This window comes from Balaenoptera ricei, chromosome 10 (assembly GCF_028023285.1).
Source record: "Balaenoptera ricei isolate mBalRic1 chromosome 10, mBalRic1.hap2, whole genome shotgun sequence".
Taxonomy (NCBI): Eukaryota; Metazoa; Chordata; class Mammalia; order Artiodactyla; family Balaenopteridae; genus Balaenoptera; species Balaenoptera ricei.
Window position 1 is genome coordinate 102,177,026 of NC_082648.1, and position 12,922 is coordinate 102,189,947.

General features: G+C 51.1%; 1 protein-coding gene and 1 long non-coding RNA gene across 3 annotated transcripts in view; both read right to left on the reverse strand.

The window, feature by feature from the left end:
* PHF21B (PHD finger protein 21B) overlaps positions 1-12,922 on the reverse strand; it is a 98,984-nt gene that overhangs the window by 66,933 nt on the left and 19,129 nt on the right. The gene's annotated exons all lie outside the window — the stretch shown is intronic.
* Positions 5,307-7,469, reverse strand: LOC132373658 (uncharacterized). Its single transcript, XR_009505471.1, has 3 exons — positions 7,392-7,469; positions 5,491-5,648; positions 5,307-5,380 (listed from the first exon to the last, which is right to left on the reverse strand). It is a non-coding gene; the product is annotated as an uncharacterized LOC132373658 (long non-coding RNA).

Here is a 12,922-nt window from a genome sequence, read left to right on the forward strand (position 1 = left end):
ACCTTCTCACAGACACAACCTGCACACCCAAATGTGCTGGTGCCACACAGCACCGGCTCCCTTGGACTTAGGATGAGTTTTGTCGCTAGACAAACACTGTGCCCACAGCTGGTCACTTCCAGCCCTTGTCACCACCTCACCAGCTCTGACTACAGTGTATGACACGTCAGGCCAGAAATCAAGGAGAAAGAAGGATAGGTCTTCAAACAGCAGGAATCCTTGCACCCACGCTGGGCTGATAGTTCAAATCAGAGCTGCCCAGCGTGAATGTGATTTAGACTTCATAAGGCTAGGGTGGGATATGGAGATGAAAATGCCAACCAGCTTGTTTCAACTGATGGAATGTTTTCCTTGTTATTGAGAGTCTAGATCATATAATACTCCCAGTACCCAATCATTGAACAAATAAATAAAAAAGAAATGTGCATTAACAGATGGGTGTTGTTGTGACTAGAAGCAGATGCCCCAGAATTTAAAGCTGAGAGAATCCTCTCCTGGACGGATGACTCCCCACCCTCGCCTCTGCCCTCATGCCTCCTCCACCTCCACCCCAGACGCACGCATGGTCGAGGGCCTTGCTTCTCACTTCACTGAGAAAAGAGCAGAGAACTTTCCAGAAGCCGCTGCCACCACCACCACCACCATGTGCATCAAGCCACCCTCTCCAGAGACTGATGGTCAAGGGTCCAAGCTCCTGGCTGAGACACCTCTGCTCCCTGCACCTGCCTCACCCCTGCGACAAGCCCAAGGCGATGCTGGCACCTTCCTGGCCTCGTCCTCCTCTGGCCACCCTGAGGCTGGTCCTGAGCAGGAAGTGCAGGTGGCAGACGGGCAGGTACCTTGCAGAGCGACAGTGGGGCTCCCCTCCGCCCTGCCCCCTGTGCCAGCAGCCTAGGAAGTGTGTGAAGAGCCTGGTGACACTAGTCACCACTCATGGTGTCCTCCACATGTCACATGACTCCCAGAGGCAGGACGAATCTGGCTTCTCCCACCCTGACCTGCTCACCCTAGCCCCCGTGACCATCCTGTCACCTAACTAGACACTTCACAGAGACACGTGCTGGACCCACCTGTGTTGTGGAAAGGAACCTCTTGCCCTCCCACAGCACAAAGGGTTTTCTAACCAGGACGCCCACTCCCAGAGCACATGCTGGGGACCATGGCAGCAGCTTCCCGGCTTATCTCCCCTCCAAGGAAGACAGGAGGGAACTGAGGCTCCAGGGCCCTAAGAGATATGCCGAAGCCCACACACCTAACAAGCGCAAGAGGCAGGATTCCCACCCAGGGCTCCAGGATCCAGGCATCCTCATTCGGCAAAGCTGCCCCACTCGGCAAGGTGCGCCTGCGCCAAAGCAGGGACGCGGGGGCGCGGGCGCTGTCCGTGGTGCTGAACCAGCGCGGGCACAGCCCTCCTCCCGCTGGAGTCGCCAAGGCTCCTTCTCACCTTGCCCAGGAGGGGGCGCTAATCAGTTCTGCTTCATTTCCAGATTCATCTCGGTTAAAAACAAAACTTTTAAAATGTGGCCTTTACGCTACTTTAGGAAAAAAAGCAAACTTATGACTTATGTTTCCCCATATACACAGCTGGCTTCATACACTTTTGACCATTCTGCCTTATTTCCTTCCGAAAGTTACACAACTTTTTTCCTCTAGGAAGCTGGAGGTGCCCTGTCCCTGGAGGTTTTATGGCCAAGGAAAGCCCTGACCCATCTGCCTGCCTAAAGCACATAATCTCACAGTGGGTTTGAGGCAGGATGCCCCATTCCGCAGGTTCACTTTATTAAGGTGTTTATTAAGTACTGAAGAGATACTAGAAATAATAAAGTGCATGACATTTAAAGAATAACAATACCATCTGTGTACAAAGTACCAGCTTAAAAAAAGAAAATGAGGGACTTCCTTGGTGGCCCAGTGGTTAAGAATCCGCCTGCCAATGCAGGGGGCATGGGTTCGATCTTTGGTCTGGGAAGATCCCACATGCCGTGGAGCAACTAAGTCCATGCGCCACAACTACTGAGCCTGCACCCTAGAGCCTGTGAGCCACAACTACTGAGCCCACGCTCCGCAACAAGAGAAGCCACCGCAATGAGAAGCCCGCACACTGCAACGAAGAGTAGCCCCTGCTCGCCGCAACTAGAGAAAGCCTGCGCACAGCAACGAAGACGCAATGCAGCCAAAAATAAATTAATTTAAAAAAAAAAAGAAAATGAACACTAGCTTTGAAACACCCTTGCCTGCCCTCCCTACTCCCTCCCACATATGAGTAACTATTATTTTGTATTTATCATTCCCTGACTTTTCTTTATAGTTTACCAAATATGTTTATAAATATAATATACATTTATATATACCATATATTTATATATATTCATAAATATGTTTATGAATATATATAAATATATAAACATATATATATTGTTTTACATGGTTTGAACTTTCTATAAATGGACTCATACCAAAGCATTTTTCTGCAACTTCCTTTTTGGACTCAAGTACGCTTTCCTAAGTTCACTGTTGTCATTGCATGTCACCTGGCTCATCCCTTTTTGCTGCTGTACAAGCCAGGCATGTACCTGTTTATCAATTTACCATCAGGGGGCATCCAAGTTCTCACCACTTTTATTTGTTGGGAATGTGCGGGTCTCCTAGTATACCTGTGGAAGAATTTCTCTAAGGTATACACCTAGAAGTAGGATTTCTGGTCACAGCGTGTGTGTATCTATCTTCAGCTTTACTAGACGACTCCAAATTGTTTTCAAAATTCTCCGATTTCTGGCCCACAAGCACTGCATAGGGTTCAGGTGGTCCACACGCCCACCAGCCCTGGACACTGCCAGCACCTTCCACTGAGGTTAATCTGATGAGGAGGAAACGGAATCTCACTGTGGTTTTCACCGGCATTTCCTTAACTCAGGTAGGGCCGAGAGGCTTTTCACATGTTGATCAGCTATGCTTTTCCTCTTCTAGGAAGGCCAGTCCAATCCCCCAGGTCCGGTAGGAAAGCTCTGGACCACGGTTTCATTCCAAGGGACCAAACACGTGTCCTTTGGGGGACTGTACAGGCTAGTGTTCTGTGTGGGCTCTGCACAGAGTCCCCTAGCGAGGCAGGCCACCCAGCCACCCTAGGGACCTCGCTTTACAGCAGAACTCATGTTCCCAGTTCACAGCTGAACACTTCTTTTGCTGCCCCCCCCCCCAACAATAATCCCTGAAACTGAAATTGAACTTGAGTTCACAAAGCATTTCCTCAAGCTGTACCCCTTCCAGCTCCCCTGACACTCCCACCACATGGCCTCGGGCAGCTCTGGACAAACAGCGCCCCTCCCCGGCTCCCGTGGGCAGACCACATCTGTCTCTCTCTGCTGCACTCGGTCCGGACCCTCCTGACGGCTTGGGGGCTGTGGGGATGGGGAGGGGCTGCCCCTCTGAGCAGCCCTGGCAGATGCAGCTGCTGAGGCCAAGTCCACCCGTGCTGCCAGGGAAAAGGGTGGCCACACTCCAGAGGCTGCTCTGGTCTCTAATGTGCCCAGGCAGCCTGCGGCCATCCGGGGCAGCCTCCTCCCAGCCATGAGGACGGCCCACACTGCTCCGTTCCTGCAGTCCCTGGAGGGCAGCCAGAGGCAGAAGGGAAACACGGTCTTACCTCTGCCGGCTTTTCTCTCCACCTCCCCCCGAAAGGATGCACCGCACCTCTGCGCCTGGGTCTTCACCGCACCCCAGGCCTCACGGACACGCCTCTCCCCTCCTCACCCTGCCAGCTCTGTCCCACCTCAGAGGCAGACTCAGCGTCCATGATCATCTCCCCTTACGAGCGCTGAGTTTTCAGAAACTTTATCTCACTAAAGCCTCTGAGATGCGCCCAGTTTAGTGTTTGGGCTTCCAAAATATCTCTTAGCCCTTTTTTTTTTTTTAAACTGAGGCGAAACTGACATAAAAATAACCATTTTAAAGTGAACAATTCAGTGGCATTTAGTACATTCACAAAGCTGGGCAACCACTACCTCCCATCTAGTTGCAAAACATTTTCATCACTCAACAAGAAGCTCTCGGCTGCTTCTGCAGGATGGTTGCTTCTCTGGCGTCCCCACCGCAAGTCTGGAAACTCCTGGAGGACAGGCAGAGTCTTGGGCATTTCCATCCCATCCTCCATCCTTGTCAAGGTCACTGACAACACACGTTGAGGTCAACTAACTTGTAAACATGCGGTCACATAGTTCCTGGTGTCATCTCCTGAGTCTATGCCAGCACCTTACAGCACTACTGGCATGCACCATGCATCAGCAAAGGCACCCCAGAGGTCCTCGCTGCAGCCCTGGCCGGGCCCTGGTCTCGGGGAGAGAGACCACAGGTAAACCTGAATGAACAGCGTTGGGAGGGGCTGTGTTATGACAAAGGACCTGTAAAGAGATGTGAAGGGAACGAAGCCACCCACGGCTGCTGTAATCAGTGGTGCCAACGCAGGGCAGGCTGGGAGGGGCTCGGGCTCCCCCAAAGTCAAGCCCGCTGCCTCCCAAACATCACGAAGTCACTTTACACAGCACCAGCAGGTCTGGCATGCGTCTCTGTGATGTGACTAATTAGCTGTTGCTCAGACTTGCTGACAACTGGGCTGGGGTCCTAGGCGCTCCGGGGAGCTGAGTCCCTTCACAAGGGTAGACGTGCCCTCCCAGTCTAACCCGGGACCAGGAAGCAACATCTGTCACCCGGCACTGCCACCCAGAGTCATCAGCACAGCTAATTACCGCTAATTGTAATATCGTTTCTGTCTTGCTGCTAATATATTTAGACTTGCTAATCAAATCAAACCATTCCACCTTGCCGCGCTGCTTTCCAATAAACATTTCTGCAAAGCGAGAAATAAATAAGTAACTCCCGAGCTTTGTTCTCTCCTCTCTGTAGCCACTGTCTGCAGAGACATGGGGGGGGTGCCATTTATTTGTCTCTGGGACCAAAGGCATAGAAGGAATCTCATGCGGAACCAGCGTTTACTGTCCAGAGCTTCCAAAGAGAGAGACAGACAGAAGGAAAGAGACACCTGGGGACTGGGAGGGAAGAAGGGAAGTAGACACAGAGGGAGGCAGGGAGGGAGGGAGGCGAGAAACTGTCACAATGGAGCCTGCATGATCTGTTAAGCACCCTTCCTGTGTCCCCTTCACCCTCTCGGGGATGCAGTCTCCTGCACCCCTGGCTGGACCGGTGGCTCCTTCTCAGGACCCCCACAGACCTCTGAGCCCCCCACTTCCACTCACCAGCTGGGCTGCTCTGATCTGTCGCCAGACCTGGCTGTGAGCTCGTCGAGGGCAGGGGCCCTGTGCTGCTGGCCTGTTTTCCCAACACTGAACAAACAGCCTCACGATTAGGCAGAAGCCCCTCTACCTGCCTGCAGACGGAGGAGACCGAGGTGCTGAGGATGCCAAGCACCGGCCCAGCACTTGCCATCAGTAAAGGGCAGGACCTGAGAGTCAGTCCTGGGCGGGGCTGGCCCTGCACCTGTGCTCCTCCAGGAAGCGGGAGGGGGAGGGAGGTGGCGTTGGCTCCTCCGTGGGCCTCAACAATAGCCACATGGGGACCGATGTGGAGATGTGAAGGCTACGGGGCGCTCTGCTCAAGGACACACCGGCGTGACTCTGAGAATTCTGGAATGGAAACTGACAAAGGGTTGACCATGAATGCAACTTAATATAAACGCATCCAGTTACTATAGCAATCCTGCAGAAGGATTTCCTCACCCTACACACCCACCCAGTGCGGAGAGAGGGGCTTGCGTTACACCAGGAGGGTAGGTGATCACAGAGCTTCCCAGCCACGGCCCTCAGCCGGCTCCCCTTGCCTCGGAAAACGCCAACTCCGACCACCCTGCCAGCCTCGAGAGCACAGGAGTGGGGATGGTGGAAACAGGTCCTCATGGATGGGTCTGCAGGCCTGGCCTGGACCAAGTCATTCCCCCACCCCCAGGCCAGTGCTTTTGTCCAGATGACAGGAACTGTCTGGCATCCCCGTCCTCTCTGCCTCCTGTCAGCTTCTGTTTATCTGGCAGCAGAAGTGAGGGAGGGAGGGAATGAATGAAACCATGGAGACTTCGCAAGGCTGGTTTGCCGCAGGGAGAGTGGGGAGGAAGATGGGTGAGACTAAGCCCGGACCACTGACTCTGACCGGGCACATCCTTGCCATCACTGGCCAGCGATCCTGGGAGGCTGCTATTACTAAACCCATTTCACAGATGAGGAGCCTGAGGCTCAGAAGGTCATCCAACCACCAAAAGAGGAGGCAGGGCGGCCAGCAGCGACTGGGCAACTCCAAACCCATGTTCTTCCCACGCCTGCATGGTGTCCTCCAGCAAATCCCCCCGCCCGGCATCTCGTAGCCACGGCTTCTGCCCAAGCAATAGCCACATGGCTCAGATACATAACTGAAAAAATGAGAAGCTCACCCTGCATCAAATGAGGCTGTCGATTTTCATTAATTTCAGACTTTGTGTGTTTCTGGCAATTATTTGTAACAAGGTTTACAGAGGGCATTTAAAATTAATTGTGATTTTTATCTAGAAATCAATGCGTATTTTTTAAGTAGCTCATTAGGGGTGAGTATGTATTACAGGAGCTTCAGGCTCTGTGTCAGGAAGGAGGCACCTGGGGCGAAGGGGCAGCCGGCAAGAGAAGATGTCTCAACTGCGACAGCGAGATCAAAGCCAGCGGAGTTAGGAGATGAAGCTCCAGTGGACGAAACAAAATCTGATTTGGATGGAGCAAAGGCAAAGTGGGGGGAAACCTATTCAATGACCTAAAATGGGAAAAGAGAGCCGGGCTGCTTTCACTCCTCAGCCTTGGCTGGTGACTCTTGGCGAGGACCAGCCGCCCAGGCCACTCGGCCCGGGGAGCTCACCAACCCGGGCAGAGGCTGCGGCGGTGGCAGCACGGTGAGCGGCAAGGCCCCCCGCGAGGAGAGCAGAGCAAAGGCTGTGAGGAGGGGCGGCCCGCGGGTACCAGCGGCAAGCCTGGAAGAGCCAGGACAGGGCACACGGGACCCAGGCCAAAGGGCAGGTGACGACAACTCTAGATTATCTTTTGCACTTTCTGTGTTTGTTTTTTAAAGTTTTAAAAGAAATATGTTTTAAAATTCAACCTAGAGGGACCAATGCAAGTGAACGGAAATGTCTAAATACATCAAATATAAGAGACAACAGCCTGACATCAGACTATTCACAAACTGTTAGCCCTCCTTCCACCTCTCCCTCTTTACGTAAAGATGTCACATGATTAGAATCGAGTACAGTCCTCTAAGTTTGAATAATAAAACCACTAATATTTGCAGAAGCCTTACAGCTAGTAAAGATATTGCTACTTCCTTTTGCAGGCAGGGTAAATGCGGTTCAGGAAGTTTCCACGCCTTACCCAAGTGTGTGAGACGAGCAATCTGAGGACTCGAGCTGGGCCTCTCCTTCCAGGCTCTAATCTCCTCAATCTTCCCCTGAGGTTATAGCAACGGATGACAACCACCACCACCATCATCACAAAATCACTATCATCACCACCATCATCACCACCACCACCACCATCACCACCACCATCACCACCACCACCATCACCACCATCATAAACACCACCACCATCACCACCATCACCACCAACACCACCACCATCACCACCACCACCACCACCATCATCAACACCGCCACCACCACCACCATCAACACCGCCACCACCACCACCATCACAAAATCACTATCATCACCACCACTATCATCACCATCACCATCATCACCACCATCACCACCACCACTATCACCACCACCATCACCACCACCACCATCACCACCACCATCACAAAATCACTATCATCACCACCACCATCACCACCATCATCAACACCGCCACCACCATCACCACCATCACCACAAGAATCACCATCATCAGCACAAAAGAGGAACAGATCCAATAAGGGCTGAAGAAGCATGCTGTCCATACCTTTCTGTTTGGTCAGGTGGCCAGGGGAAGGGTTATCCTCACCCTGAGCCCTGGCTCTCACACTTCAGGGGCTCCAGAATCTTGCGGGGAGCCCGTCACACACACTCTTGGGCCCAGTGGTGAAGCTCCTGGTTCCACAAGTGTGGGGTGACACCAGGCATCTGCTGGCAAACGAGCTCCTGGGAGATTCAGATGCAGGCAGTCAAGGGGCAGGCTCTGAGGGACCCTGAGCGAAGATTCAAGCAGGGCCCGAGTCTTTGCAAAGCCTGAAACCACTAGTCAAGAGTAAAGGGTCACCTGAGAGTTAAAAAATATGTTAAGTAGCAATTATGTCAGTGAAAATACTTGACAAGTATACTTATCTGTATTCAATCTTGCTCCACAATTTATCAAGTACATTTTTAAGGTGGTAGGATTACTTATCTTGTTGTTGTTTTTCATTTAAAGTTTTAATTTTCAAGAAAAATCATATACCATTTTCCATGCCTGTGATTTCCTTCCAGGACCTCAGCGGTGCCCGCTGGCTGCCAACAGAACTGCAGGCTCAGACAGAAGAGGAACAGACAGCTTCCAAGGAGCTGACCTGGGATGTTCAGACCTACTGAGTGACATCAAATGTCACAAAAATAACTGCAAAGAAAGATGCATTTGCACTGAAATGCGCAATCTGAGCCCCACAGTCTTTAAAAGTAATGTTGGCAGCATTTTGTGTTTGAAGTCATCTTGTTTTTAACTCTGTAGGGGGTTCCCAGGTGGTACACAAGGGACTTTGTTGCCTAGGTGTCAAGATCCGTGACTTTAGAACTTTTAAAGCTTTTTTCTTCTTCTTTACACAAACATCTTGTCTTTAGGACATAATATAACAGCAACAACATTTCCATCACATTTACGGTTTCTAAGGCACATCCACTATCCATTAATTCAAATGTAACTGCTGTGAGCCTGTGTGTCAGACACAGACATTTTACTGAGGAGTCTGATCGCCACAAAGTAATAAAGCCAAGACTGAGAGGCACTAGCACCTGATAGGTGTCTCTGTTCCCTCCAGTGTCTAGTGGGGATGATATTTCCTCATAGGGATGTGTTGTGATGGTAAGTAAGTTAAAGTGGAAACACTCAGACCTACCACAGGAAGTGGCCAATCCATGGTAGTTCCACCATCATCACTGACGGTATCATCACCATCACCATCATCACCATCACCTTTATCATCACCATCACCATCATCACCATCACCTTTATCATCACCATAACCATCATCACTATCACCTTTATCATCACCATCACCATCATCACCATCATCACCATCACCATCATCACCATCACCTTTATCATCACCATAACCATCATCACCATCACCTTTATCATCACCATCACCATCATCACCATCATCATCACCATCACCATCATCACCATCACCATCATCCTCACCATCCCCTTTATTACCATCATCTCATCATCCTCACCACCAATATCACCATCCTCACCATCCTCACCACCATAGTCACCAGCATCACCATCCCTGCCATCCCCTTTGGCCCCATCATCATCACTACCGCCACCACCATCACCACCGTGACCATCATTACCACCAGTAGGACCCAATCCACATGAATCCAGAGGTGCCTTTCTTGAGGGTAAGGAGCTAATCTGGGCTTCGGGGGGTGGGCAGGATCTTGTTCAAGAGAGAAGGGCCGTCCAGGCAGGAGTGCTGCCCTAGGTTAAGACCTGTGACCCACAGGCATTTAGTATGTCTGGGAAATGGTTAACAACTCCGTGTTGGGAGATGAGGGTGAAGAAGTTATCTGAAACCAGAAAATGAAAGGCCCTGTCTATTGACTGCAAAGAACTTCTGAATGTTCTTCCTCAAGTTACTGACTTACAGACTGTGTTCCCCGCTGCCCCAGGTGTCTCCACCTGCCAATGGTCCTGGAGTTGGACCTGAGGCTGTATGGTGGGGCTCTAGGCCCGGCCCCAGCTTCAACACAGCAGCTCCTGTCTGACTCAGCTCACCTGGGCAAGAGGTTAAGGAAGATGTGAAGCTCTTGCTGTGGGCTGTGGGCTGTGGGACATGCTTTTTAAGCACAGAGAAGTCACCTAAGGACTATACTTTAAAAAGACAACCTTAGTGGTGGTGTGGAAGACAGACCCTAAAGGCAAAGAGAGCAGTCAGGAGGCTGCTGAGAGGTGAACTGGAGTAGGAGAGGCAGGAAAAAGTGAGAGAGATGGGTGTCTCCGAAGCTCAGCAGCGGAGGATAACGGCCTGGCCTAGAGACACAGGGTGAGAACTCGTTTCTCCGGAGCCCTCACTGTGCACCAGGCTCTTTGCTAAGCTCCTACCATCCATCACCCTGCCCCATCCTTCGAGTTCTACGGGCAAGTGCTCGTATTATCTCCACTTCTCAGGTGAGTAAAAGGAAGCTGAAGGATAGTCAATAACCTGCTGAAGGTCACAAGACAAACAAGGATCAGAGATGGGACCTGAGAGTTGAAACCACACGGAACTGTTCAGGGTCAAGGTTTAGAGAAAGAAGTCTCCTCGTCTTCTGACCTCCTGGAGCACAGCTGGCTGCCATCTCTGGTCATCACATCCTGATCCCAGGCTGCTGCCTAACTGCTCTCCATGGTAATGAGTGGCTCCCTGATGGCAGACACTGAGGCTTATGATTCCTAATTCTATGGAGCTCCCAACACACACACACACGCACACACATGCACACACACGCACGCACACACACGAACTCCATTGCCTACCGGTCGATGGATCATAAAGGTCTCCCCCGGTGGGTAGATGGATGGATGGGAAGTATGAGAACTGACGGGCCTCAAAGCAAGGTGGACTGCCCTGAAACTCAGATCTGTCCAGGCCTGGGTGGACTTGTCAAGAGGTAGTAAGCTTGCTGTCACAGAAAGGACTCAACCAGTGGCAATGATGAAGAGGGAATCCTTGGAGAAATTGGTCAGCATCTGTCAAATTTATCTAGAAAGCAGAGCCTAGAGGTAACATACTGCAGAACACCATGAACTACTGACATATCTAATCCCACCAAGAAAAGACTTTACTGTAGAAGACAGAACTGCATTTATCTGCACACAAAAAAACAGACATCCTCCGAGTCTTCAAAATAATCACAGCCAACTGTACGTTTTTGTCTGCTACTTCTTGTGTCATTTTGTCCTCTGCTAGAGCCCAAACAACAAAAGTTGAAGAAATACTAATGCCAGAAAGAGAAGTTTAATTGCGAAGAGTCTGTGGATTGCTGCTCTTTTCCGCGCGTCGGGAGGAACCTGTGTACAAGCCGGCGGGGGCGGACCTCGCCCTGGGCCCGGCCAGGCCAGCACAGCGAGGGAGCCCAGCTGAGGAACCACTCAAAGAGCCAGCCACTGCGTGAGCAGACTTGAGGAACCTTTCAACAATGACATCCCTGAACCCCTGGTCAGGGAATGAGCAAGACTCGGCCGTGGTGACAGTGGCTCCAGGAAGCGGCCTCCCAAGCCCATGGGCCTCCCTCCTCTGGGTTCTTACCCATGGGGGCCGTGGACATGGCTTTTTCACCCGTGAAACGTGACCTTCCAGTAGGTTAATATATGTGGCAGTGCTGGATACACCAAAACACCGCTGTATAGATGTTAGTCGTTAATGAGTGAGAGGACTCCAGGGAATCGGTCCCATATCTGCATTAACTAATCATTGTAAGAGAAAAAAAATGGAAAATAAATCACATACTGTAACGTCTGCACAAACTACCACAAGCAGGTTACATGTTTAATGTCCGTTTTTTTTTAATCTATTTTATTTCATTTATTTTTGGCTGCGTTGGGTCTTCGGTGCTGTGCGCGGGCTTTCTCTAGTTGCGGCGAGCGAGCAGGGGCTACTCTGTTGCGGAGCACAAGTTCTAGGCGCACGGGCTTCAGTAGTTGTGGCTCGTGGGCTCTAGAGCGCAGGCTCAGTAGTTGTGGCGCACGGGCTTAGTTGCTCCGCGGCATGTGGGATCTTCCGGGACCAGGGCTCGAACCCGTGTCTCCTGCATTGGCAGGCAGATTCTTAACCACTGCGCCACCAGGGAAGCCCATTGTCCATGTTTTTAATGTCAACACAAAACTCTAGCAGGAGAAATCCTTGCAGACGCGAACTCCCCTTTGTAAAGTGTGCACTGAAGGAGCCGACAGGCTTCACGGATGCTTCTGCTGCATCGACATGACCCACACCCACCTCCACAGTACAGAGATTGGCCAGGGGCTGGGAAGCCAACGGGGACACCCCAAGTTCCCTAGAAGATGATGATGTCAAAACTAGGGATCCCAAGGTCACAGGACGTCGGTCGGATGGAGGGGGCTGACCCTAGACTGTCTACACTCGGGACGACCCAGGGAACCGCTCAGGCTTCTCTCTGCCGTGGGTTTGTCTAGGATGAAAAGCAAAAGTCCAACCCAGCAATTCCACTTCTGGTATGTACCCAAAATAACTGAAAGCAAGGACTTGAACAGATACCCGTATCCCCACGTTCACAGCAGCATTATTCCCATGAGCCAAAAGGTGGAAATCACTAAAACGTCCATCAACAGGTGAATGGATAAACAAGAGGTGGTGTACACATAGGATGGAATGTTATCCAGCCTTAAAAAGGAATGAAGCACCGACACAGGCTACAACATGGGTGAACCTCGAGGACATTATGCTCAGTGAAATAAGTCAGATTCAAAAGGACAAACCTTGTATGATCCCACTTAGAGAGGGACCGGGAGTCATCAAATTCAGAGACAGAAAGTAGAATGGGCAGTTGCCAGGAGCTGGGGGAGGGGGATGGGGAGTTGTGTTGAGTGGGGACAGAGTTTCAGTTTGGGAAGAGATGACGGTGAGGGGTGCATAACATTGTGAATGTACTTAACGCCACTGAATTGTCCACTTGAAAATGGTTGGGATGGTAAATCCTATGTTTTATATACTTTTTCCACAA